The following is a 25,936-nucleotide window of genomic DNA, read 5'->3' on the forward strand; positions in this document are numbered from 1 at the left end:
TTGATTCTCTTTTTCTGGAAGTTGTCCTTTCAACCATGCATTTTCGGCCTCCAATTGATTTTTCATTATGGCCTCTCTATCCCTCAGGCTACTTAGTTCTCTGCCCATCTCTTTGAGCTTTTCCTCCATGTTACCTATGTCCTCTAATCCCTTGGACTTGGCAATCTACATCCATCTATGTGTTCTAACTCTTTCTTTCTCAAGCTCAAAGAATAATGGGATGGCAAATTTTTGTGGAATGACCCTGCCCCCTTCAATAAATCTGTAGTAGGAGTCAAGGTTAGGTTGAGGACTAGGTTCCCTTAGCCTAGGTCCTCTTTCTTTGGTTCTTGCTGCATACTCCCTTCCTTATCTAGTTTTTGAGTTTCCCATAGGTTTATCAGAGTTTCCTGTAGGATTTCCTCTGCTTCCTGTAGGTCTTTCTATGTATCCTGTAGGATGTCTTTCCCCTTGGATGAGGCAGATCTAGTTACAGGCCTCCTCTCATAAGTGACAGGAGACTTAGGGGAGATTTGTGCCGAGGATCCTTCTCCTTGAGTTCTAATAATAGGAGCCATCTTTTCCTACTATTTAGGTGAGTCTTCAACAATAATGGGAACCTTGGTGGGAGTTTGAGGTTTTCCCTCCCTTATCCTTGTACTCTTTCTTGTTCTAAAGTATAATGGGGTTTGTCTCTATCTTTTTCCTTTTTGTTTGATAAGGGTTCTAAGGGAAGTGAGGGAAGTTTCACCTCTCTTTCAGTGGGCTCTGGATACACCCTGGGTGACTTCTCCTTGTCTTCTGCCTCCTCTTTTCCATTCCCCTTTTCATCTTTGTCTTTATCCTCTTCTTCGCCTTGTTCATCCGTTTCCTCCTTGGGATCTTCCTTTGTTTCTTCACCACTTTCCTTCTCTTTATATTCCTCTTGTTCCTCATCTATTTCCTCTTCAACCCTCTCTAGATACTCATATGTTTTAGTTTCCTCTTCATCCCTTTCACTGGAAGTGGGGCTTTTGTCATATGTGAGGGCTTTTATATTCTCCTCTGTCTGTATGTCTCTGTAATTTTCCCATGTGATAGAAATTCTAAGGTTGTGGAGGGCAACTTCTATGATGAGTCTAATTAACCCATGATGGGCCAGCTATTGGTAGTTTCCTTCCTTCATTTTTATGCTCATATCTATCAGGTATTGAAGAAGGAAGTAGGGTATGCTGAGTCTATAGTGAGGAGGTGTATCTGCTCCAAACCTCAATTATTCAAGAAGCCTAAAGTGGTATCCATATACCACACTATACCTACCTTCACATGATATGTATTTTATAAGGTGGTAGCTTATTTCATTCCAGGGGTATGGTAGGCTTGCTCTTCTCACTCCATTCTTGTCTTCCATGGCCTCCTCTCCCTCTAGAAAGAATTTCTTCTTTGTAGTTTGTCTATTTCCCTTGTCTTCCTTTCTCCAAGGCACTCCTAAGGGAAGTTTGGTAAGTATGATTATGATTTTATGGGTGAGCTCTATGGAGAGGCCTCTCACCACAACAATGGAATGGGTCCTGGTCAGTGGAATGAGGGAGAGAACAAAATCTCTGGCTACCTCATCATCATACCCTCCCAATTTCTCAAAGTACCCCATCCAAATATGCCTTGTGAATATTTATAGCACAGGAGGGTGTTGGTGAATCCTCACAGTGTTCATGGACTCCCTTCTATTAAACCCCCCTATCATTTTGTCTGGTGAATGGAGGAGCAAATATGTATGATACAAAATTTTAATGAAGGAGGAAATGGGACTGAAATTTCTATGGATACAATTCTCTTATACAACTACCAATTTCAATCAAACTAGAATATTTTTTGTTGCTTTCAATTGGAAAAATGGGAGGAAATGTAGAGCCTACCTCCTTACAATGCTTGATGTAGCCAAACCTTGTGTTTCCTCCTCTGAAATTGCTCACTGCCAATCCTATGGACCGCCTGACTATGTCCTTAGGATTCCTGTGGGATCCTGTAGGATCCTATAGGAGGACCTGCGTAGGAGAAAAATGAAGTTTCCCTCCCCTATAGGTTACTTGAGGGATGAGAGCGACTTTGCTAGAGTGAGCCTCAAGAATATGAATGCATGTATGCATGGGGATCAATGTTTATTTCCTCTTATGGTCGAGTTGAGTGAGGTGGTGTGCTAGTAGCTGAGGTACGAATTTCTATTTTTGGACCGTTGGTCCCCACTACCACATCATCATTCCCCTCACCTTGTAATCAACTCCCACTTCGGGCATCCATAGTCTTAAATACTTTCGACCTCATCCTCCTTTTCTTTGACTTGACTGCTGCCATGTGTGTGAGGACTAACTGTTTTGTCCTCGTTGACTAAACGAAGGTGGCCAAGTTAACTGGCCACCTTTCACTTATCAACCAACTCTCTCACAATATTTACATCTTTTGATTACATTATGTAAATAAGAGAGTGAAGTGAGATACTTACCTGTGGTAACAATACCTTGCTGCAGTTTGTTGAAGAAATGAGTTGTTTTCTTTATGTTGGTTGCATGTGATTTCTCCCTCTTTTTTTTATATATTGTCATTTGATGATTTTATTGATGTGCAGGTACCTAGTGTTGAGGATGATGATGTCGTTGCTGCTTAGGAGGAGCTTCTTCTACCCTCAGATCTCAATGCTTGAAACTTGTTGCAACCTATGATTTTTGTTTGGTGGGATAGGCTGCTATAGGATGTCCTGTACTGCTTCTCCCTCAAAAAATTTAATCATATTCCACTGCTGGGACCTGAGGATGATGAACATGGATAGAGAGGAGGTCTAGGGGTGTAAGAATAATGAAAAATAACCTTCAGGTGTTGTTCCCATTTCTCTCTATCTCATCTTTTTTCCCTGTGTTTTTTTCTTGAAAACTGTAAAAAAAAATGAAAACTGATTTTTTTAATGATGAATGTAAGGGTGATCAAGGTGGAGAGTGGTATGGTAATGAGATGGTGATGTAGGAATTTATTTTTTTGACATGGGTAGGTCATTTCCTTGCCCTAGGGTTGCTTCCTTTAGTATTCCCAAATCACTGTAATTCCTATAGGATCATCCTGTAGGTTTTTAGGGGATCTTGTAGGTTTATAGGGAATACTGTAGAAAACACGGAACCCTTGCAAACTAAGTCAAATGGGTGAAAAAATGAAAGAAATGGTGGAATGGTGAAGGATAATGAATGGAGAAATAAAAATATGAGCCGAATAGGTCCCTTTTGATTATCCATTGTTGCTCTGATCGTCCTTCTGCTAACCTGCAAACAACATTTTCATATTTTTCTTTTCTCTCTTTTTTATATATATATTTTTAAAACAATTGGTCTACCTCCAAGAGGTTTTCATCCTTGCTGCTTGCCTTGGGCAACTCAACAGAGGTTTTCACCTAGAGATCTTTTTATTTCTCTTCCTTTTGTTTTGACACCATTGGGCTGCCTCAAGAGGTTTTCAACCCAACAGTGGGACTCAGGTGCCTCATAGAGATTTTCACCTGAGTCTCCTTATTTTCTTTTTTCTTTTATCATTGACTTCATGAGGCATGAGCTGAGACTTGCTCCACCACCATCATTGTTTTGTTGATAGCATCTATGAACTCTTGCCTCGACAATGGCCTCTTGTAAGCTTTCAATATGTGCCCATTAACAAGTAAAGGAATTGCCTCTGCATCTATGGTTCTGATCTGCATTGAACCATTATCATGACATCCCTCTATAACATAAGGCCCTAATCATCTAGTACTTAACTTGCCCTTAAAGTCTTTATATCTGAAATCATATAACAAATCCCAATCACCTTCTTGAAATTGCTTATCCTTGATGTGCTTATCATGCTAGATCTTCCTTTGAATTTGAGTTACCTCTGTGTATAGGAGGGCCTGCATTCTGAACTCACCTAAACTATTCAACTGGAGCAATCTCTCTTTTTGTGCACTACTGAGATCTAGATCTAGTTGGGCTGCCATACTCAATGTATTATACTCAAATTCAATGGAAAACAGGGCCTTCTTCCGATAGACTAGCTCATAGGGTGTGAATCCATTGGTGATTTTCCAGGTGGTATTATAGGCCCAAGTGGCCTCAACTAGTCTATCTGCCCAATATTCTATGTTGCTACTAACTACTTTGGTTAGATTGCCCTCTAGCGCTCTGTTGGTCACTTCCACTTTCCCATTAGCTTGTGGGTGATAGGGAGTGGATGTTCTATGCTTAATCTTGTGCCGAATTAACAAGTATTCAATCATGTTGGAGGTAAATTGGCTGCCTTGATCCTAGGGTACCCAAACTTGTAGAATACATTCTCCCTTAAGAACTCAGACACCTTATCCTCTGTTGTTTCCTTTATTGCCTTGGTTTCAACCCACTTAGTCGGATAGTCAGTGCACACAATGATATACTACTTTTGCTTGGAAGGAGGGTCAATAGGCCCAATGAAATCCATGACCCACTTGTCAAATGGCTCAAAAGTCACTCGAGGTTGCAGAGGAATTTCATCCCTTGGAGTAGGCTTTCCCATCCTTCGACACTGATCACACTGACTACTATATCTTTTCACATCCTAATGAAGAGTGGGCCAATAATAACTAGCTTGTAACACCTTGAATGATGTCCTCTTTACTGCGAAGTGACCTCCACAAGGCCCATCATGAAAGGTCAGAACGACGTCAAAGACTTCCTCCTCCCTGACACATCTTCTCAGAATTTGATCTAGGCCTAGTTTGAAGAGGTTGCCCCCAATCCAAGTGAATGGGGCGCTCTTCCTCACAATCTTGCTTTTCTCTTTGGAGGACAAATTCAGTTGGAAATGTGCAGATACCAAATATTTTGCTATGTCAGAAAACCATGGAGAGAGAACTGAAATGGTGAATAAGTGTTCATCTGCTAACTGATCATCAACCATTCCTTCCTCACCTATAGGAAAAATTAATATGGAAAAAAAATATGCAACAACATTTTCATTGATAGTCTTATCAACAATAGTTAGATCAAACTGCTATAATAAAAGTAACAGTCTAATAATTCGGGCATTCACATCAGGTTTATTCATTAAATATTTGATTGCAACATGGTCAGTATGTACAAATGTTTGATAACCTATAATGTAATGCCTAGATTTGTTCAATGAATGCACAATAATGAGGAGTTCCTTCTCGGTTACTGTGTAGTTCAGTTTGGCCTTTGACAGATTCTTACTGATAAAGTAAATAGCATAAGGCAATTTTTTATCTATCTGGCCTAGAGATGCTCCTATGGATTTGTGTGAGGCATTAGCATGTATATGAAAAGGAAGGGCCCAATTTGGGCCTCAGAGAATCAGTGCAATGGTTAACTTGAACTTCAGGGTGTCCAGGGCCTCTTGACAGCTTTTTGGCCATACAAACTCAAAGTCTTTGGCCAACAACCCAAATAAAGGAGAAGCTAACTTGTTGAAGTCTTTTATAAACCTTCGATAGTATCCATATATCCCTAGGAAACTTCTGAAATCTCGCTGGTTTTGCGGAGGTGGGACCATTTGGATGATAGCTATTTTGATTGGGTCCACCTGCAACCCTTGTTGGGATATTGAATGACCTAGCACCATCCCTTTAGTCATCAAGAACTCACATTTTTTGGGACTAAGGGATAGGTTCATTTGAATGCATTTGTTCAACACCTTACCTAAGTTGGATAGAGCCTCCTGGAAATCACATCCATAACGTGTAAAATCATCCATATAAATCTCTACTGCATCATGGACTAACTCGGCAAAGATACTCAGGACTGCTCTTTGGAAAGTGGCAGGAGCATTGCATAGGCCAAAAGGAAGCACCCTATAGGCAAAAGTACCCCAAGGAAAAGTGAAGGTGGTTTTATCCTGGTCTTCTAGACTGATATGGATTTGATTGTACCCACTGAATCCCTCTAGGAAAGAGAAAAACGTTTTCCCTGCTAGGCCATCTGGCACTTGGTCAATGAAAGGTAGAGGGAAATGGTCCATCTTTGTGGCTTTGTTTAATTCTCTGTAATCGACACAAATCCTCCACTTATAATTTTTCTTTGGAACCAACACCAAAGGAGAGACCCACTCACTGTCTGAGATAGGGTAAATGAATCCTGTATCTAGCAGTTTTTGTAGTTTTTCTTTGACTATATCTTTTAGAGCTGGATTCATCCTCCTTTGGGGTTGCCAGATTGGTTTGCAAACTTCTTTTATATAAATGTGGTGAGCACACACCGAGGGGTGTACTCCCTTCATTTCTTTGGAACTCCAAGCAAAGGCATCCAAATGTTCCTTGAGCATGTTGCACAACTTTTCTTCTTGGTGAACAAAAAGAGATGGGTTTATTTTCAAAGTTCTCTCAAGGCCAAATTCTATGGTTTTGACATAGATGGGGGTGGAATTGGCTAATCACAGATCAAACTGATGGTTGGTATGGATTTTCTTTACTACTTCTTCTAAGGACAATGTATTGGGAGTTGGACTTTAGAGTATGTGTTCAATAAAATCATCTTCATCCGGTTGTCCCACTGCCATGGTTGTTTCTAAGGTATAGAGTTGGGTGGAATAAAATTCATCTTCTTCCTCCTCTTCTAGACATAAAGGTAAGTCATGTTCTAGAGATGGTTGGGCAGGAGGATATAGGACCAACTACTTGGACATATGCCCATTCTTGATAGTCATATTCCTAGCCCTGCAACTAATGTAGGCATTGGCATTGGCTAGCCAGGGTCTCCCAAGGATGAGAGGGTAACCAGTAAGCTTGGCCTTAGGCTGGAGAACTAGGAAATATGTAGCATATTCCCAAGAGTCAATGGAGACTATCACATCCTCCACAATCCCCTCAGGGGTCACTGTGGAGCAGTTTGCAAGTTGCAGGACCGTTGTGGTCTTTCTTAATGAACCCTGGAGGTTGAGCTTGAGCATGGTGTCCTTGGTCATCACATTAATGGTAGCCCCAAGATAAATCAAAGTGTGTGGGACAATGGTGCCATTGATGTGCACATCTACTACAGGGCTTCTAGGGTCCAAATACTTTGGATAGATTACTTGCCCCAACATTAAGTCGGATAGCTATCCAATGAAATTAATGGTAGGGGCATCTCTTCTTCACCTCCCTGGATGCTTAAAGAACTTCTCCTTGATCAACTTGTTGTGAATAGGCAAAGCTTTTGTAGCTTGGAGAAGTGGAATTTTGAAACATAGATTTTTCAATTCTCCCAGAAGTTCAGTGTCTTCTGGGGTAGGATAGAGTGGTTAAGTTAATCTCTCAGGAAAGGGTGGTGGATTTACTTTAGGCATGGTTTCCTCTCTTTCTTCCTCAAACTCCCTAGGTGGAGGTAGAGGTTGGTTGTCCAGTAGTACCCTCCCAGACCTCAGGTTGATTTCCTAAATCTCCACAACATAAGCAGGATAGGATGTCTATCCACTATATACTTGTTGTGCATGTCTGTTGTTTAGGTTCAAATTTGGCTGGGTCGGCATCTAGGGTTGTTTAGGTGGAGGAGGGTGTAAAAAAAGTGGTTGAGCAGGTGGTAAAGGCAATAAGTTGGAGCATTATTGTGTGGGGGCCTCCACCCCTATGGTGATGCATTCCACTGAGGTGGTGGCTGAGCATATGATTGAAATGATTGGTTGGATCGTTGTGAATGATACTAAGGTGCAAAGGACCGAGGAGGTGTAGACCAGGAAGGATGAGCAGGGCCCCCCCAAGTAGGTATGGATGTGGTCTGGTTGGGGTTGTAATATGCATGGGATGACCCTTGCATGCCCTGCTGGTATGGCCTAGGCCCATGTTATCAGGAAATATAGTGTCTATTCAGAGCTGCTAGTCCCACTAAGATGGGTAGCTATCTTAGAAACAAATAGATTAAAGTCACTTGTTTCTCCTTTACGAGAGAGAGATGAGAAAGAAGCAGAAAGTACCAACCTCAGTCTTACACTTGGCTCCTTGCTTGTTTCCTTTCCCCTTTGACAGAATCTCCCCACTGCTTCCTTACTTGTCCCGCTTCAAAGAGCACCTGTAGATTCACAGCAGCATAATACCATCAAAGCTTAGAGATATTTCGCTATAAACATTATAGGATCAGATATATATTGACCATACAAATTCATATATCAACATAATATTCAGAAATACACAAGAATATGGAGGAAAAATCAAATAGCTTTATTAGTAAAAGTAGTAGAAGAGAGGACTACAACCACTTGGTCTGACCCAATGCCATCCTCCCAGCTTGAAATCCCTCTTCACCTCACACAAAGCAAGATCACCCAACAATATCTTCAAAGAGAAACCAACAACACCTCTTTGCAAATTACCAAATTCCAACCCTTGGATCTCTGGGATGAGCGATCCATTTATAGATATTTGCAGGGGGTGAGTCAGCTTCTGGGATTTTGATTAGTTTCATCTCTCTAATAGTTCTTGGTTCCATTTGGAGATTTCATGATCTCCTACTCATCCTTGGGCGAATTCAGGGAGGCAAGTGTCAAATGAGCAGCTTCTAGAAGATTCTCAGGGTCTCCACCTAGCAAACTGCTTGTGCCATTTGTCTGCTCTCACTCATCGCACCCTACAGAAGGGTTTTCCAGTATGCATCGCACTTTTTTCATGTGGTAGGTGAGATGCATCACACCCTTTGCGCTGGGCAGTCTGTATGGTCCTGCTTTGACTAGTTCTGAGTGGTTTTTCATGGAAAACTTCTGGGAGATGATGTAATCAGCTGACCTTGCTCCTTTAGGGTATGAAACAACACTTTTAGGGACTTAGAATCCCTTGGTTTATGGACATATGTGATTGGGGTTGCAGTTCCCGAATATGTCTATAACAGTTGCCCCCTAAAGCATGAGGTCGTAAATCTTTTGATGTCGGGTGAAATGCTTTATAATGAGGATCTGAGGTTTTTCGCACTGGAAGGTGACCTGTAATAAGATACAATACAATACATTATCTTCATAATATTTTCAAGATCTAACTGAGTCGGTCATTCCCATGCTCAACTTGATAAATTCATTTTCATGTACATAGGACAGAGAACCATCTGTGTGTAGAATGATGATTCTAGTAGAGCCATCATCCCTTAGTTTGGATGATTATCTGTGCAGCAATGATGTACATTTGATGTCTTTATTTTCCTGAATATATCGCAGCCCAGATGGATGAAACTAGATCGGGGGTCTTCAGAACTCATTCAATATTAGCCCAAAGTACAAGTCGATCCATGTGAAAAGATGTTCTGATGTCGAACATGGAAGGACATTGCCTGATTACCAACCAATGATGTAAGCTGTTAATAGGCATGAGGGGAATCATCGATAATGATGATGATCCTCAAGGTATTGCAGTGCAATTCACGTGGTGCGAATACATGAGTTGATGTCGAACACCACATAAAATCTTTCGGTCGAAGGCCATTAGTGTAAACTTGTCACTGGAAGTGAGAAACTTTCCATTGAGGCATGAAAGCTTCAAAGTACTAGAAGGGTTGTCCCTAGGTTAGCTTCTTGGATAATGAGCTGATGTCGACAAGAAGTGACCCGTCGTAAGAGGGCATTAATGGATCCCACATATATGACACGGAACGGAGCAAATTATTTTGTAGAGGTGAAAACGATTTGATGATACAAGGTTCAAGGTGGCGGTCATGAAAGAATGAAGCATGAAGGTATTGTAGCGGATGAGACACAAGCTGGGTAGGTGAATTCTCTGAGTGACTTCTCTTGAACATATCGGCGACATTGAAATGGATTGGTAGCGTTAACCCAAAAAGTGGATGGTACGATGGACCAATGGTGGTATGACCAGTGAACAGAATAACCCAACCCAACTCAATCATGGTGATGGAGTGAAAGTGTCATGTTCAAGAGCGACTTGCTACCAGTAAAGTTTCTTCAAGTTTTCTTCCCAATTTTCCCAGTCATTTCTGACCAGTACCTCTTTATTTTTTTCAAGCTTGGGGAGGATAACATATGCTTGTTCTATAATTTGCCCTTCGGGCAAACCCGTCGCTATGTTTTAACGAGCCTAGCAACAGTGAAACTCGCTCTTGTCTGAATGGACATGTTTGTCGCTATTGTTTTAACGAGTTTAACGGCGAGGATAAGTCAGTCCTTTTCAATTTTAGAGAGTCTGAAAAGAGATGGAAAGAAAACTCCAATATTGCTTTTTTGTAATATAATCCCTTAAGTCTGAAAAAGTATAAAACAATGCGAAAGGGATGACTTTTTGATAGTTTTAACAAGCCGAACAAGACAAACACTTGATCTTTTTGTGTAATAATCCCTCAGGTCCAAAAAGATTAAAATCTAGAGGAGGGATAGCACTTCCAATCACTTTAATGAGCTGGAGAGGCCAATTTCTCGGCAATCCTTTCATATTTTATGAGTCAGATGAAAAGAGCTTAAAGGAGACTCATTTTTTTAGGAACGAGTGATGTTTTCAGACAGCAGCTGGTTACAGGTAAGGTTTGGAACTTTCCAATCATAGCAGTGTAAAGAAGGTAGCTAATAGGATCACTCATCGTAGTTGTTCCTCAAAAAGGGTAAACAATCAAATGGAGGCGAATGATCAGCTAAAATAGAGTGTAGGTGATGGTAAGAACATGACCAAGGCTCAAAAGCCGATGATAATCATTCATAATGGTTATTTACTGGAGGTGGGTTCATTTTTTAATGAGCTTAAACTCTAGCGGAACATATGCTCATTGCTAGGTTTAATTTTTAATGAGCTTGAACTTCGTGTAAAACTGCTCGTGCCAGTCGTATAATAAGGATGTCTCATCGATAGGTTCATTTTTTAGGGAGCTTACACCATTCAAAATTATGCTCCAACTCCTCTTATTGTGTAAGCTAGGAACAACCAATCCTACGAGTTTAAAGGGTTAAGAACTTACAAACTAAGAAAATAAATGGTTGTTTTTCACTTTCACGCAAAAAGGTTTGCATGCCCCCAGGTATAACAAAGTAGAGTTTCCTAGGTTACCCCTCAATTTGCAGACAAAACATTTGTTCTATCGAGAAAGGCATACCTTTTCCAAGTTACCCTTCAATTTGTAGACAAAACATTTGTTCTATCGAGAAAGGCCTACCTTCTAACAGAGGTATCTTATTCCGGTCTAATCCCATTTTCCTAAACGGACGAGTGTGTCAGACCAGTCATATATCCTCTGTGGAATCCTACCCTATACCTGAAGTTTTCCTGTTGAAGTAGACCAGGGTGCATGCCCCCTGGGTTTCAGTCACGACCACCGAATCACTCGCGCTCATCAGGTGGACAGACTGGAGATTGATGAGACATTCCTTGCACAAAAAGACCTGTTAGGGATGGCATTTGACTATTAGCTATGTGTGAACCAGGGAATGAAAGCTGGTCTACGAGCTGGACCACTCTGCCTTCATGCGGAAAACACATTACTCGAAAGAGTGAGGAGACAATGGCTCCCATGTTATAAATGTAGTCACGCCCAAGGAGTAGATTGTAATCTAAAGGTCCTTGGACTACCATTACATTCAGATAAATGGTTTTCCTTCTCAAAGTTATAAGCAAACTTGGAAGGATCCCTAATGGTCGACTAGTTCCTTTATCGAAGCCTGTTAGATTCTGCATCTCAGGAAAAAGCGATGGCAAACCAAGCACTTTCCAAGTAGTTGAGGAAAAGATACTCATAGAAGCCCCTTCACCTATGATGGTACCAACCATGACCATTTTGTAAGTTTGCACTATGATTCGGAATGGTACATTAGATGGTAAACGGGGTTTGCCTAGAAGATTCCAATCAAAGGAAATGACGAGGTTGCTTGAAGGTGGGACTGAATAAACTGCCAGATACAACTCTGATGAATTTCCTTCTTGTGGTAAAGGAATGGGTAGATTGCCCCCATGTTCATCAGAGTCTGTGTTTACAAAAAGAATTTGAACGATGTCATTCTCATTCTGTTAAGTTATGGTATGTTCTATGCTTATAACATTTTACTTCTTTTTCTTATTATATTCCACCGATTAGCAATCACATGTACATAAAGTAAAGTGCAGATAGAACATTAAACGATCGACAAAAAACAAGCCAAGACAAGAGACACAAGATGTGGTGGCTAGCCAGGGACAAACCCCACAATGTGTGGGGAAACCCTTTGATCAAATCTTCTTTTATCTTCAATAATTCAGCAGAGAGAAATAGTACAATAAATCTGATTCATATCAGTAGTAGCAAACCCTAGATCAGTAGCATCAGCATTAGCGGCTTCATTATCAAACTAGGGCAGACCATATCTCACAAACCGACAGTCGGATTGACTTCATTCCACCACCAAAAGTTTCGACTTCCAGAGGAGGTTCAGATGAACCTATAGCACAGTTCAGATGAGTAGATCTTCTAGGCCACGCAATTCAATCTTTACTTCTGCAGTTGCAGCTTCAGTTTCAGCAGTTTCCAGCTTCAAACTAGGGCAGTCGATATCTTGTAAACTGTTCATCGGATTGACTTCATTCCACCACCAAAAGTTGTGGCTTTCAAAGGAGGTTCAGATGAACCTACAGCGCAGTTCCAAATAGGAGATCTTCTAGGCCACACAACTCAATCTTTACTTCTGCAGTTGCAGCTTCAAATTCAACAGCTTCTGGCTTCACATGTGAGAGAGAGAGAGACCCATTTCAGCGCAGTAGAGAAGAGACTCATATCTGCGCAGTAGAGAGAGAGAGATGTGATGAGATGAGTGAGTCCAAATGAGGAAAAGTCCTCTTATATTTATACACAACATTCGTGGGTGAATAGATGTGATTGTTGGGCTTCTGAGCCTACATGAGTTGTAGGTCGTCTTGATAATAATTCCATAATCAAAATAAATTCATATCTCCATGAATACTTATCGGAATCGGATGATATTTATATCAATCCTACACCTCTCGACGAGAGGAATCTAATAAAAATATTATCAGCCATGAATAAGATGATCCACATAAAGTTTTGCCTTGGTTGCCAATTTTAACACTCCCTCTCAACCATGGAGAACTTCATCTGCAATCTGTCTATCGGTCGTTACTATTCATCCATCAAATGTACTGCCTTGTACAGCCTGACCCTTGCCCTACTTTGCTCTATTTTTCCTGTCCTGCTTTGTCTTGTTCTGCCCTGCACTGATCTGTACTGTTTTGTTCTATTCTGCTCTGCTCTTGCATTGTTCTATTCTACTCTGCTTTTGTCTGAATTATGAAGAAGAAGAAATGATCGAGGATGTATCATACTGACTCAAAGTCAGTCTCAGAGTATGTACCACTGGTCCCAGACCAGTCTCAACCAACCCAAAGTCAGCGTCATAGTGAGTACAACTCCAATGGTCCCAGACCAATATCATCCTCCACTGACTCAAAGTCAGTCTCAGAGTATGTACCACTGATCCCAGACCAGTCTCAACCGACCCGAAGTCAGCGTCATAGTATGGTACAACTCCTACCACTGGTACCAGACCAGTATCATTGATCCCAGATCAATGGAGGTCATCCTAGCGTAGGGAGTATGGTAGTTACAATGATGCATCCATCGGTACTACTATGGTCCCTAACTTCATTTCCCTGCTCATTGATCAGATGAGAGGTACCTCCCATGAGTCCCAGACTGCATGGGTAGGATGCCTCGACAGGAGAACTAATCAATCCTGTCCTCACAGGAGAACACATCAATCCTGCTACAATCGCCATGGAGAACACATCAATCTAGGCCGCCATGGAGAACACATCAATCCAGGCCTCACAAGAGAACACATCAATCCTGCTACAATCGCCATGGAGAACACATCAATCCAGGCCTCACAGGAGAACTAATCATCTTGCTACACAGGAGAGCGAATCATCCTGTCCCACAGGAGAGCGAATCATCCTGTCCCACAAGAGAGCAAATCATCTTGTCCCACAAGAGAGCGAATCATCTTGTCCCACAAGAGAGCGAATCATCTTGTTCCACAAGAGAGCGAATCATCTTGTTCCACAAGAGAGCGAATCATCTTGTTCCATTGCGCACCACCAGGGGAGGGTGAGTCACCCTGTGGTCGTATGTTGCTCCAGTAAGAACCACAACCACAAGCCCTCAGAGCTCCCAGAGCTCAATGTATGCAACATGCAGGACCCTTATACAAGGGTTTCTTGATGACTCCAAGTCGTTTGGGAAAATCACAAATTAGATCTTTCCTCGGGGCTTTGACAAGGTGTATCAACCTGTACATCATCTTAATGTGATGGAGCCTCCTTGCTCATCAACTTACCATATCCCACATGATGTCTATTTGCTGGAGCAATCGACGAATATGGGATTCCTCAATAATCGAATCCCACCTCTGGTTGTTATAGAGAATCATAATGGTATCCAATGTAAATCCAAACAGCTCACTGAAGAGCTTTCGCAACCAGACTGCCTCACACGAGGTCATGCTAGCAACAGTATATCCTGCTTCAGCGGTGCTCAAAGTCACTGACTTCTACTTCCTGCTCATCCAGGATATCGAAGCAGATCCCAAGGTGAAATAGCACTCGGAAGTGCTCTTACGGTCCACCACACTGCCTGCCCAATCAGCATCAGTATATCCAAGTAGTCTCACATCTTCGACAGTGTATCTTAACCCATTGTGCCACGAAGATATCTCAGAAGATTCTTGGCATCAATCTAGTGAGGCTCAACCAAATATTAGCTCACAATTCTAACTACAAAACATATGTTCGGATGGAGGTTCACTAAGAACATCAATGCAAATGAGTTTATGAAACTCAGAGGCATTTCCCAAATCTGGTCCGACATCACTACCATATAACTTTTAAAAGTTAAGATCCTCGAGGTAGTCACAGGCTTGCAGTCCATCATACCAAATCTTTCCAATATCTTTACCACATATTTTCCTTGAGATAGGAAAATTTCCCTTGGCTTCTGCCACACTTCAAGTCCTTGGTCCTTCATTTCAAATTCAGAAGCCATCTCCCTCTTACATTTGTGAATGAGAGGGTTTGCACCTGTTAGAAAGAGGTCATCCACATGCAACACCAGTATGATAGGCTTTTCATCTTCAACCTTAAAGTAAAGGTTAGGATCGGCTTCACTCCTAGTGAATCCCAACTTCATCATGTAGCTATCGATCCTCTCATACCATGCTCGGGGTGCTTGCTTCAGCCCATAGAGAGCCTTCTTCAACCTGCATACATGAGATTTTCAATCATAAATCTCAAATCCTTCGGGTTGCTCCACGTAGACCTCTTCTTTGATCAAACCGTGCAAGAACGCAGTCTTGACATCCATTTGATGTAGGTTCCATCCTTGTGAAGTCACAAGGGTTATGATCAAGCGGATGGTCATATATCTGGCAACAGGTGCAAATATCATAGTTTATACCTTCCTTCTGGGATAAACCACGAGCAACAAAATGAACCTTATACTTTTCCATACTTCCATTTTCTGCATGCTTTATCTTGTAAAGCCATTTTGAAGTAACAATTGTCTTGTCCAGGGTCTAGGAACTACTTTCTAGACATCATTCTCCATAATAGACTCATATTCTATGGTCATAGCACCTTTCCATAGTTAATGCTTGACGACATCTGAGAATGATGAAGGCTCATTTTGTATGATCATGCTCATGATGGTCAGGTATCCCTGATACTTGTTAAGTTTCTTAATTTGACGGAAGGTTCCTCAGGGTGCAGCATGTCCTTTAGAATCATCAAGTATCCCCCTAAGCCATGAAGGCCTCTTCCTAGAAGAGGAAGGCTCATGTGGATGAGAATCAATCAGATCCATGGGTTCTTCTACATCAGGCATTGATTCATCATCCTTTCCTTTCAGTTCTCTGGTGTCGACTTCTTGAGAGCTCCTCAAAGTCAGAAGATTGTTCACCTTACGGTGAACTTTTCTTCAAGAGTCTTGGAACCCGATGCTTGATGAGGGCATCGATTTTGTACATATACAGCGGTGATTGTAGTTTCAGCCCATAGAAACTTCAGAAGTCTTTGATCATGTAGCATGGCCCGGAAAGCTTCCATCATCGTGCAGTTTTTCCTTCCCACCACACCATTCTGCTCAGGAGTATGTGGTGTAGTAGTCTCCCTCTTAATGCCAACCTCAGGTATGCCTGAGTGAACCAACTGTAATATATCGGAGGTCTTGCTTTGGCTTGAGGGGAATGGTCCCCTTTTGAGCTTTCCTTCGGCACATCCCAGACATACACCTTCTTTCTCTACTTGGAATTCGGGCATCCCTGTTACCATCTGTCTTACATCGGGTAGAGCTTTGTAATGGAGGTGGGAAAACCTCCGATGCCAAAGTTCGGACTAAAGAGTTGTGTCACAAGACATGACACCTAGCGGACTTCCATCGACCTGATATAATGAATCAACACTAAACCCAAGAGTAAAGGAATCTTTATCATTATTTTTCCATATACACACCTTGCCATTGCTGAAGGTTACCTTGTAGCCTCTGTCTTCCATTGCCAAGATGGACACTAGGTTCCTTTTGAGGTCAGGTGCATTTAATACATCCTGGACTTTCTAGCCTCCCTGGATGGTTGTCCTCTTCCTCGATCTCTAGCTCTCCTCTTACCTTTGTTGTTGAATTTGTCATTCCTTTTATTTGCCATCAGAGGGATTTTGATCATCGTCCCGGTGTGAGTCCTTTCTTCTCTTTGAATGAGAAGAAAAAGTAGCAGGAGGACCTTTAGGCATGGGCATTTCTTGCACTTCTACCCTTGTTTGTTCTTGAATGCATCTATCCATTAATTCCTCGAAACTAGGAATTACATTATTGTTCAGAAGGGTAGTCCTGAACACATACCATTCAGATGGTAATCTAGTCTGTCGTAGATTTCCTTGGAGGTGTCTAGATCAGAGATGTAGGCCACCAAGCGCTTGTCGATAGAGTCCTGGATGATCTTCTTTGTTTTGACTTCTCCATTTTTCCATTTGTTCCAGGCAGCAACAGATGCATTTGATGAAGGCTCAACAATATTGCCTCTTACATGGTCCAGCACTCCTTGATCTTCAAGTGCTAGATCGATAGACATCTTCCATCCATGCTAGTCAGCTTTCTCACGGAGCTTGTCTTCGGCAGGAAAGAGTGTTGAGGACCCCATAATTCTTTTAGGATAGCCTTGCCAATCTTCTCTTCAATGATTGCTCTTGCTTTTGCTCGGGCTTTGTCTTCACCTCAGCTCTGATACCATGTTAAGTTATGGTATGTTCTATGCTTATAATAGTTTACTTCTTTTTCTTATTATATTCCACTGATTAGTAATCACATGTACATAAAGTAAAGTGTAGATAGAACATTAAACGATCGACAGAAAACCAGCCAAGACAAGAGACACAAGATGTGGCGGCTAGCCAGGGACAAACCCCACAATGTGTGGGGAAACCCTTTGATCAAATCTTCTTTTATCTTCAATAATTCAGCAGAGAGAAATAGTACAATAAATCTGATTCATATCAGCAGTAGCAAACCCTAGATCAGTAGCATCAGCATTAGCGGCTTCATTATCAAACTAGGGCAGACCATATCTCACAAACCGACAGTCGGATTGACTTCATTCCACCACCAAAAGTTTTGGCTTCCAGAGGAGGTTCATATGAACCTACAGCGCAGTTCAAATGAGGAGATCTTCTAGGCCACGCAATTCAATCTTTACTTCTGCAGTTGCAGCTTCAGTTTCAGCAGTTTCCGGCTTCAAACTAGGGCAGTCGATATCTTGTAAACCGTTCGTCGGATTGACTTCATTCCACCACCAAAAGTTGCAGCTTTCAAAGGAGGTTCAGATGAACCTACAGTGTAGTTCAAAAGAGGAGATATTCTAGGCCACGCAAGTCAATCTTTACTTCTGCAGTTGCAGCTTCAAATTCAACAGCTTCCGGCTTCACATGTGTGAGAGAGAGAGACCCATTTCAGCGCAGTAGAGAAGAGACTCATATCTGCGCAGTAGAGAGAGAGAGATGTGATGAGATGAGTGAGTCAAAATGAGGAAAAGTCCTCTTATATTTATACACAATGTTGGTGGGTGAATAGATGCGACTATTGGGCTTCTGAGCCTACATGAGTTGTAGGTCGGCTTGATAATAATTCCATAATCAAAATAAATTCATATCTCCATGAATACTTATCGGAATCGGATGATCTTTATATCAATCCTACACCTCTCGATGAGAGGAATCTAATAAAAATATTATAAACCATGAATAAGATGATCCACATGAAGTTTTGCCTTGGTTGCCAATTTTAACACATTCTCTTTGGTGACTGTATCATCTAAAGGTAAATCTTCTGAAGCCAAGATGGGGTCAACTGCCGTCTCAACCTATTGAATTTGGTCTAATGTGGACTCAGAGGGTTTATCTTCAATGATAGGTGCTTCGACCGACACCAAAGGTGGGTTAGTCAGATTTTCAACTAGCAATGGATTCGGCAAGAGTTTCTTGTATCCAGGAGGGAGTCGTTGCGGTGATGCAGGACGATTATCCAAGACTATTTTAGCTTCATCCAGGAAGGGACAATGGTGGATGGCATGATTGCCTTCACACAGTCTGCAGGGAAATTCAGATTTTCCTTTCCGTCTGGTGACATCGCTTTCACTAGTTGACGGTGTACTTTCAACATGATCGTCAGAGGTTGACGACACCAGATTGTGCAAGCAGGGAGACCAGTCCCTTAGGATCCGTGGGATGCAAGGAAAATCTCAATGATAGTGGTCTCCTTTGCAGATGACACATGGAGATTTAGGTTTGGATGGTGCAGTGTGTGGATTTTCGCTAGAGAGTGCACAGTTGCCCCTTTTTGCCGTTGGCTCCTTCTTCTTCTTCTCCTTCCCCTTCTTCTCCTTCTTATTTACTTGGTTTTTAGTTTTAGTATCTTCACCAAGCGAAGAGGAAGGAGAGGGAGAGACAAACGAAGTAGAAGGTTGGGGGGGAACTCTGGTATCATCTAGTTGCTAATTTGATTGTTTAGGAATCACGGTGCTTTGAACAACAAAGGTCGAGAAAAGCCATAACGGCAGGCCAATTGTCAGTCCTGGAAGGGACAATGTGGCCATATGAGGTGCACCAACATCTCCCCAAGAGGAGAAAGGACTAGGACTTCCCCCAAGGGGAAATCCTTGGTTGGTGGACTCCATTTTCTCAACCTAAGACCAAAGAGGGAACAGTGACGTTATTCTGATTAAAATAAATTTTTAGACGCTTTGACACAACTTGATTTTTCAATTTTTAAGAGTCGAGAAAAAGCTAAAGATGACTCTAGTCGCCTTCAATTTTTAATGAGCCTGAAGTGACAAGTGCTCAGATGGACCTTTTCCTTTAAGGAGTCTAAAAAGGAACAAAAGTGACTACTCTGGAAATCTAGACAAAGGGATTACCAAACCAATCGCAAAACTACAAAATACTTTTTATGGTACGGCAGTCAATCTTCCCGAATGTTGTGTTTAGTGCATTGCGATCGATAGGGCAACAGACACGGCTTCCTAAGGATAAAGGATATAGCCTATTGTGGTCTCCTAATATATACTCGATGGTACGTGGGAGCACAAGTCCGTACTGGCACTTGTCGTCTCAAAGAGGAGGAATCACCCAACCTACGATGAAAGCGATAGTTACAAGGCTTTACGACGCCAGAATACGTCTCTAGCCTAGACTTCTAGATGTTGTGCATTAGGTTCCAAAGCGTTTTTATGTTCATTTAATTTATTTTACAGTTGATCTTTCTTAAGAAATTTGCCTTTCAAGTTCACCGCATGATGTAGATATACAATTCCTAAAATGAAATCTAAGATGATAAACAGTTGTTTAATCTCCTTTTTACAATGAAAATCCTAGCTACTAAGGAAACAGAAATGTGATTCTTTCAACATAGTGCAGAGAGCACACACTAGATGCATTGTCCTAAATCACAATCAACAAGCAGTCTAAATGCAAATTCACATGCATGTATTTGTTTTTCACTTTCTTAATGTGTTAATGACAAAAGAATTCTAATCACAAATCTGATTTATATCTTCTTTCAAAGCGATAGTACTAACGATTTTCTTTTAAAAAAAATGAAAGGGAGACAAGATGACTCTTTGTGATTTTGAAGTGAAAAATGCTTTCAACACTTGAAGTACTATTAATTCAGATCAAATACAAGAGTAACAGTGTAATCGACTATCAAAAAGAGAAGGATTCTTTCCTTGACTGAAAATGACACTTGCGACACTTTCAAATCCAAAGACGATAGTTCGATTAAGCTACCATTTTGTAAATGAGAACTGTGAATGGAAAAAAATACATAAAAACATTCACAAATCTTTGCACAATGGAGGTTGGATGATGCAAAGAGAGGGGGTTTCAACAGTGGTCTACTGATCACAGATAGAAAAACTCCTAAATAAAGCTGAAGAGAGTGAAGAAAAACCAAAATCTGGAGGTAGAACTAGTCTTGTCTGATCATCGCACCTGTAACATAGGGAAATAGGGATGCATCCCACCTACTGCACATGGGAGGTGCGATGCATCCAGATTGCCAAGAAGAGAATGTGCAATGGTCCAGGGACGAGACTTTAACTTGGCTTTTGGTCACATTTTGCAGCCTAGTTCAAGGATTTAGGCCAAGCAAATGATGGTCAGTAACTACAAAGTATAGGGGCTGATCTAATGAGGTTACTCAAGCTACCTCTAGGGCACATAGGATGTTTGCAAGTCAATTGTTCAATTCATAAACAAACCCAGAGATTGACTGAAGAAGCATTGATCTACTTTGCACTTGCATAGAAAATGCAGTTCGAAGGCTAGCTAGCTTAACTTCAGGCTCCGTCTGTGGTTTATGAATCAAACAAATAAACACAAGCAATCAAACTAATCACTCCCTAGCGGAGTCGCCATTTTGTTATCGGGAAATCTAGTGTCTATTCAGAGCTGCTAGTCCCACTAAGACGGGTAGCTATCTTAGAAACAAACAGATTAAAGTCACTTATTTTTCCTTTACGAGAGAGAGATGAGAAAGAAGCAGAGAGTACCAACCTCAGTCTTCCACTTGGCTCCTTGCTTGTTTCCTTTCCCCTTTGACAGAATCTCGCCACTGCTTCCTTACTTGTCCCGCTTCAAAGAGCACCCGTAGATTCATAGCAGCATAATACCATCAAAGCATAGAGATATTTCGCTATAAACAATATAGGATCATATATATATTGACCATACAAATGCATATATCAACATAATATTCAGAGATACACAAGAATATGGAGGAAAACTCAAATATCTTTATTAGTAAAAGTAGTAGAAGAGACGATTACAACCACTTGGTCTGACCCAGCGCCATCCTCCCAGCTTGAAAGCCCTCTTCACCTCACACAAAGCAAGATCACTCAACAATGTCTTCAAAGAGAAACCAGCAACACCTCTTTGCAAATTACCAAATTCCAACCCTTGGATCTCTGGGATGAGGGATCCATTTATAGATATTTGCAGGGGGGTGAGTCAGCTTCTAGGATTTTGATTAATGTCATCTCTCTGATAGTTCTTGGTTCCATTTGGAGATTTCATGATCTCCTACTCATCCTTGGGCAAATTTAGGGAGGCAAGTGTCAAATGAGCAGCTTCTAGAAGATTCTCAGGATCTCCACCTAGCAAAATGCTTGTGCCATTTGTCTGCTCTCGCTCATCGCACCCTACAGAAGGGCTTTCCAGTATGCATCGCACTTTCTTCATGTGGCAGGTGAGATGCATCGCACCCTTTGCACTGGGCAGTCTGTATGGTCCTTCTTTGACCAGTTCTGAGTGGCTTTTCATGGAAAACTTCTGGGAGATGATGTAATCAGCTAACCTTACTCCTTTAGGGTATGAAACAACACTTTTAGGGACTTAGAAGCCCTTGGTTTATGGACATATGTGATTGGGGTTGCAGTGCCCAAATATGTCTATAACAGCCCATGAGGTCTCCTTTGGTTTATCTAGCAGAGTTGTTCAGTTACCCCTTCAGTTCCTTGATATACAACTTTTAGTCTAGGGAGAGAAGGGCACTTGTCTGTGGAGTGGTTTTCTTCACAGACTGAGCAGATTTTAATAGAATTCAATGGATATTCATTCCCAGGGTTCCTTCCGATGCATCTAGGGTAGAAAATGGCTAAGAGCCTCTCTACTTCCTCCTATTTTCTCTTAATGTGCATAGTTTCCATCTGTAGGTCACAGTTTTGCAACATCTCACTCTTGAAATCCTCTAGCATGTTTCCAATTTCACCCTTGATGGATGAATTGGAAGAGGATGGACTGACCATAGGTTGACTACCCCTACCCTTTTTCCTAGCTTCCCTAGAATGGTTTCTAAAGATAGTCTTGATATCCTCATAAGGTAGCTGTTAGATGTCCCCTCCTGCTAACAAGTTTAGGGTATCTAGAATATCTTCCCTTACTCCTCTAAGCAGGACTAGCTTCAGTGACTCAAGGTCAAGTGTGCACCTGGCCATTTTGTAGCTAAGCTGAAATCTTTCTTCATAATCTTCTAGGGATTCATCATGCCCTAAGCTCATCCTAAAAATTTCCTCTTTAGTTTCTTTAGACCTACAATAGTATCGATACTTGTTGTTGAAGGCTTGATGCATCTGAGCCCAAGTGGTGATGCTATCCCTAGGTAAACCCATGCACCAGCGCAAAGCTCCATCCTTGAGATTGGATGGGAATAGTTTCAACTTCTGTTCATCATTGGTGTAGTCATAGGTTCGACATATGACAACAGATTCAAATAGGAAAGTGTTTGGGTCTTCTGAGGTCAGGCCATGGAAATGAGGAAGGGAAGAGGGGCTTATATTCTTCATCTTAGTATCCCCATTGGTTTCCCTGATGGGGAAGACACCCTCAACTCTTTCTTTATTTCATCTATCATTTTTGTTTTTAGCCATTGGATCAGTAGGAATGGGTTCTTCTTCTTCTTCTTCCCCTATAGGTTCTTCAAATATTTTGGGTTACTCACCTAAGGGTTCCTCCAATTCACAGCCACCAAAGAAAAGGGAATGTTGGTTGTTTGAAGTAGTGGGGGTATTTGGCAAAACTTTCCCTAAGTTATCCCTATTCCTACGAGGCATGAAAAAAAATATTTTCGTTTTCTTTTGAGTTTTTTTTTTCAAAATTTGAAAGTGATTACAGAATTGAAATTGCAGAATGAATGAAAATTAACTGATTGAATAAAAACTATCTAATTGAATGAAATCTTACTTACAGAATGGAAAGGAAAGAAAAGGATGCAAAATGGAAAAGAAAGAAACTAAATTACTCTTGCAGAAATGAAACTATGAGCAGAATATCAGAAACAACAAATGGAAGAAAGAAAGCAATAATCACATATTACTCAGACACCTCCCCGGCAACGACGCCAAAAAGTGATGAGCACTATTATTGCAGTAAGAATGTTGGAACTCCTAAGGATACCAACTTTATTTTATCAACCGGGGTTTGTACAAACTTGGAGGTGACAGTGATGTATACACGAGTAAAAGTGATGGTTTTTCCTTTTGTCACTGTTCAGCTGGTGACAGACCACTAGTGTTTTTCAAGCTAGACATATATGGATTCATAAGAAGCTTGATTACTGATGATGGAAAGAGAAATATACTCTAAGAGAAAGCTTGTCTACTGTAGTAAGGAAAAAGACTGGAATCCAATGCTAAAACACACCATTTCCTACCTAACTGCTAAGAGACTATGTTTCAGAAAGAATGCTAGATTAACATTAACATGTATTGAATTCAACTATCTTAAGCATTTAAATTCAAATCATCAACATTCTACTACTCTGCATGTAAATGGCTACAACAAAACTTTTTTTTTCATTTTGTTCTTTTTATGGAAAAACAAGTGTGAAACCTAATCTCTTTTGGTGATGTGGCAGGTGGCATAGGGATGTTGGTGGATGGTTGGAAGGTTTGGGAGACCCTTAGGTTACCTTGTGTGGCTTTCTAGAGGTTTTCCCTCAATTCGGCCTCAAAACAGGCCACTACAGGAAAACCTACAGGATTCCCTGTATTTCTACAAGATACAGCCAAGAGAAAAACGATGGGTGTTGAAGGTGATGGAAGGCTTAGGGAAGGTTTTTGGTGAGTGGAATGGAGTGAGAAAATTTCTAGGATCACTCAGAACTCAAAACCAAGGTTGGGAAATGGTTGGATTTTCTCAACAAGCTTGGAGGAGTTTCCATGGAAACTGATGAAATTGGTGAGGGTCTTAGTGAAAGCAATGAATGATCATGGATGGATGAATTTGGGAGGAGGTTGTTGAGTATGATATCTCTCTTTGCTTCTAAAACACCTGCACTGCATCAAAAAATGATATTTTCCCAAAAATCATGTAAACAAGAAGAATTTCAATAATCTAGAAAAACAGGGTTTAATGAGCTAGCTTTCTACTTCATGCATGAGGAAAATTTACAGAATAAGATGAAATCATTGATGAGATCTACTATAATACTGAAGATGGAAGAACTGATAATTAAATCCTACACTTTCAAACTGATCAAATCATGGTTCAAGTACAGTAAACTCTAAATTCTATGAGAAAGTAGAATTCTATCTTTTTAGGGCTGCACAGGGGTCCTTTCCTCAAATCATGATCCTTGAAGGAAGAGGTGAGGCCAAGACACCTAGTCATAGCTTTTCTAATGCTCCTTTTATCCCTTCTAAACTACTACTGAAGTAAAGCACAAATGGAAGCAAACAAATAAACGAACTAATCAAATCTACACTACTTGCAATGAAATACTTCTAAGGACAATTTAACCATGAATCTATGAAATTAATCTAAGCATACATATACAAGAAGAGGAGACTTTGCTGCTAGGGTTGGGCCCTGACCCAAGATTTTTAGCCCTGTGATTTAACTTAGTACTAGATCAATAAGAAGCTCATTCTCATTATCAAAACAAAAAATTACATAGCAATGTCTTCCACAAGTCTGGAGCTCAAAAATAACTAGTGTTTTTACAGCAAAAATTTGAATCCTAATGAGGCTTTATGCATCTTTATTTATACAATTGAATTTTCTCGAGATGAACTAACTCTTTGACTATCACTTTCTCGACTGCCTTTTGATCTTCATGGCTTAGTTGCTTGTACTGTGAGGTAGTGTGATTGATGGAGGAGTATTTGAATGAGAGAGGAATAAATGAGGAGGATTTACCTGCTACAACCTCTCTTCCTTGTCCCATTCGATTTTCAACCTCTAATCTTGCCAAAATTCCCTGATTTTCTCTCACAAACCTGAATTCAATGCACATTAGTCCACAAGGCATAATATCTCACTTTGACTCATCTCATTAAACAAAATATAATCAAAACATGTAATAAATTGTGAGAAGAGTTGATTTGACTAAGCTAGGAGGTGAATTATGGTCCATAGAGTTACCTAATGATGAGGCTCATCACAAACCATGATGATCATTCACCTAATTGTATTTCAGGTTCCTACATCTTCGAGAGTTGGCAAAATATGGTCACTCTCTTGATTCTAGGCGTATAGATTTAGTTGTTCATTCCTTTCGCAATAGAGCCCATTAGGTTAAATTGTTGAACCTGAGAGCTACGATATGAATTATAACACCTCCTGATATACATATATAGATATATATATCTATATATATATATATATATATATATATATATATATATATATATATATATATATATATATATATATATATATATATATATATATATATATATATATATGTATATATATATATATATATGTATATATATATATGTATATATATATATATATGTATATATATATATATATATATATATATATATATATATATATATATATATATATATATTAATATATTATTTAGGGAATCCCTTCAAGTTATATTTTTTGAGATATGTATTTAATTAATACAGAGAAAATCAGTCATCATGATTAGCCAAGTAATGACAATGTCTAAGTGAATTTTTTCATTTCTTATAAACAAAACTTGCA

General features: G+C 40.5%; 1 protein-coding gene across 2 annotated transcripts in view; it reads right to left on the minus strand.

Annotated features, from left to right (window-relative positions):
• The window catches only part of LOC149259092 (uncharacterized), a 78,608-nt gene that overhangs the window by 40,409 nt on the left and 12,263 nt on the right, over positions 1 to 25,936 (minus strand). Inside the window, exon 5 of one of the 2 annotated variants that reach the window (XM_089374874.1) lies at positions 25,018 to 25,215. The exons of the other annotated variant lie outside the window; for it this stretch is intronic. The gene's annotated coding sequence lies outside the window, so the exon portion shown is untranslated. Of the gene's footprint in view, positions 1 to 25,017; positions 25,216 to 25,936 lie in introns of those variants that run through there. 2 annotated transcript variants of the gene reach the window in all.

Source organism: Pinus tabuliformis, chromosome 6, assembly GCF_031772625.1.
Source record: "Pinus tabuliformis cultivar Carrire ecotype Pingquan chromosome 6, CPIR1, whole genome shotgun sequence".
NCBI classification, from domain to species: domain Eukaryota; kingdom Viridiplantae; phylum Streptophyta; class Pinopsida; order Pinales; family Pinaceae; genus Pinus; species Pinus tabuliformis.